This window comes from Bison bison, unplaced genomic scaffold (genome assembly GCF_000754665.1).
Source record: "Bison bison bison isolate TAMUID 2011002044 unplaced genomic scaffold, Bison_UMD1.0 scf7180017864181, whole genome shotgun sequence".
NCBI classification, from domain to species: Eukaryota; Metazoa; Chordata; class Mammalia; order Artiodactyla; family Bovidae; genus Bison; species Bison bison.
In genome coordinates, this window is record NW_011494753.1 from 9,623,968 (window position 1) to 9,627,320 (window position 3,353).

At 51.9% G+C, this 3,353-nt stretch overlaps 1 pseudogene; it reads right to left on the minus strand.

Annotated features, from left to right (window-relative positions):
- Nucleotides 1-329: 329 nt before the first annotated feature.
- LOC104991061 overlaps nt 330-3,353 on the minus strand; it is a 7,440-nt pseudogene continuing 4,416 nt past the window's right edge.

Here is a 3,353-nt window from a genome sequence, read left to right on the forward strand (position 1 = left end):
ACGACTGAAGTGACTTAGCATTAGCAGCTACATGGGAATAATGGAGGTGGGGAGAGGCTGGCTCAGCCCAAGATGGAAGAGCTCCCTCAAGGTCACTTGGGGCTGAAGGAGGATGTGCTGTCAAGACATCAGAGGCTGCATAGAGCCCTGGACCCAGGACCCCAAGACAGGGCTGTGATAGACACTCAAGCTGGGCCTGGGAATACTGAAGCCCTCCTGAAACTTTCTCAGACTTCTCACCTCTGTTCTGATGCGGGGAGGGACTGCATTCAGTGAGCCACACCTTTGTAAACCTCCCCCATTTCTGATAGGATGGACAAGTTTACCCCTCAACCCCAGAGCTTCTCAGGTGGCCCTCCTTCCAAATCTGGATTCTCTTCTGTTGCCCCCTGGGCACTGGGATGGGGGACAGGAGAGTAGGTGTGGACAAGGAGAGGGCATATGGATGAGACACGAGGATTGTTGACAAGAGGGTCGTGTGTTCCTGAGGAGGGGTCTCCCTTCTCTGATGGAGCTCACGGGCAGCCTGCAGGTGGAGCTGGCGCTGGCGACATGGGACTGGAGGGAGCTGGCTGTCAGTGCAACAGGAGTTTTTATTTCAGAGTTGGAAGGTGGGGGTGGGGTGCGGTGTATGTGCTGGAGGAGGAAGATCAGATGTGAATAGATGGTTGCCTGTCAGAGTAGGCGCCTAACAAATGTGTTTAGGTAAATAAAAGAGGAATCAGTGATTTCTGCTCGAGATGAAAGTTTATTAAATTCCAGACAGCTTTCCTTCACCCACTTTGCCCAGCGCACCCATTCCAAGGAAGACGGAGGGCTCCATCCCAGGGGCACCTCAGGCTGATCCCTACCATTTGTACTGTCTCATTGTTGTTTGGATCCAGGACAGAAAGCTGGAGATTCTCGTGTAGACATTTGGAGTCCTCCCATACTCTTCTCCACGGGACACACTGCCCTGGGCCACACCATTACACACGAGTGCACCCCTGGAGTCACCCTGTGGGCAGAGAGGGCAAGGGCTGAGCTCACCTTTTTCAGTTATTCTCCCCGCTGACGCCCAGGCTGGTCTCTGTTAGGGGCCTGGGCTGACATCAGGGCCTTTGTTGGTCTTGAGGTTTCATCCAGGCGTTGAAAATCCCTCTGCTTCTACCACAGGAAGCCTCTGCCCATATATGACTGTGGAGGTGGGGAGAGGCTGGACACAGGACAGAGACCAGATAGGAGGACAGGCTTGGGACAGAGGGACGGGGTTCATTCCCACTGCCCCCCATCCTCCCAGCTCAGCTGACCCAAGGTTTTGCATGGACAACACTGGGGATCTCACCAAGAAAGAATCCCTGCTCTTGTTTGAATCTCCAGCACATATCTGCATGATGGGGATGTAGTCATCGAAGCAAGTGATACATTTCTCCTCCCTTTGGACTTTAGAATCTGCCTCCTGTAGTTTGTCTGCACAGAGCATATCTACCCCAACTTCCCCCAGGCCAGCCACACTGCACATTATCCCTCGCTTCACCTTCTGCCACCTTCTGGGCAGATTGATGGGGCTCACTGCAACTGTCAAGGTGGCCTTCTTCATCAGCTGCAGAAGAGGAAAGGCATTCTCACCTACTGATGGCCCACAGAGACTGCAGGACAGTCATGGGGTTGCCTTCTTCTCAGTGCTCGAACCACGGAAGGGGTTGTACAGGAGGAAGGGCAGGAATGAGGTCATGGGGGATACAGAACCCTGGAAGGAAAGTGTCCCAGAACCAGTGCAGCCATGCATCCCATCTGCAATAACATGATATCCTTGGCCCAAGACTTACCATTATAGTCTGGGTGGCGGATGGCTCTTCTCATGGGGATGACCTGCTGGATCCTTTCTTGTTCCATGATGTTGTGGGCCCTCAGGTGACATTCATTGAGCTGCACAGAGAGCAGAGAGGGAGCAGGTGTCACAGGAGATACAGTCCAGAAGCTGGGAGGAAAGAACACAGCTTGGGACAGGGTGGGGCTGGAGGAGAGAGAATTCTAGGCAATGGGCCCTGAGCAGAGCATCTCTGAGCTGTCTGTTTCCTGGCAGCCGAGTCAGGGAGGACCTCCTGGAGCCCACGAGGGTGTTCAGTCATGCAGAAGCTTGACAGTCACAGAGGGAAATGTGAATTTCTCACACGTGTACCCTACGGTCCAGGGCACAACACTGGCTTCCTTCCATTCCAGGTATGATCAGTTGCTTCTCTTAATGTGCCACTGGCATTCACTTGTCGCTCTCTCCCCAAAACTCACCTGGACTTTGAAGAGCTTCCTGCATTCCCTGCAAGGGGTCAACAGAGGGTGGGAGCCCAGGCACTGCTCCTCACCTTCCCAAGCAGTGAGCTGCTGTCAGCACAAACTCCTTATGCACGAGGAAACCTCCACTGCTGAAAATTTCCTCTGAAAACTGGTATTCAAAAAATGCCATATAGGGAATGGAAGTGTGGCTTGGCATCATGCCCCCCAATGATTTCCCTTGAAAGAGAGATTCCAGACTGCCTGCTGTGCTTATAGAGGCAAAGGCTGGAGAGGGGAGATGGCACCAGGGTTGGTGGTCTTTAAGAAAATTCGACCTGAGTTCAGAAATTTCCTTACATGAACCAGGGCCAGAGTGTGCGTGAGTGTAACATGTAAGCAGGTCTGTGTCATGTGGGGTGGGTCTGGGCCTCTGAGGATGGGACCGTCACTCACCTGCCTCCCCAGTGGGGAACAGAGGAAGGGCCGCCAGGAGCAAGAACAGGACCATCTCTCCAGGAAGGTTGATAAGATCTGAACAGTTGCTGCTTCCTTCTGATCTTTTAACCCTGAGTGTCTCCTCTGTTGTTGTGGCCGTTATCACAGGAGACTTCTCAGAAAGTGTCACATCACTGTTTGATCAAGTCTTGGGGTCTCAGTGGAGTAAAAACTTAACAAAAGCCTCTGATAAGTTCTTATCTGTGGGGTCGTGGGGATACTGCATCAGCAGATCTCAAGTCCCTGAGCCCCAGAAACCTGGGCCTCAGGATGATAGATCAAAAAATGTCTTCATTTCTGTGGTTCTCTTTAGATCATCACAGAGATTGTGTCTTGGACTTTTTTGTGTGAGACTGTGGGAAACACTGAAAATAAGCTCTATTGCTTCTGGTGGAGGAGAGCTTACCATCATGATCAGATAAGAACAGTGAGATTAAGGGTGTGGGCTGGCCAGAATGGTGTGAAAGTGATGCTGAAGAGGGCTTATTCCAGTTACCAAAGGACTGAGTGGTTTAAAATAACACCAAAATTGCTTAACCCATGAATCTGCAATTTGCTCATGGTACAATGTGAACAGCACCCATCTGCTCCCATAGGTGTCAGGG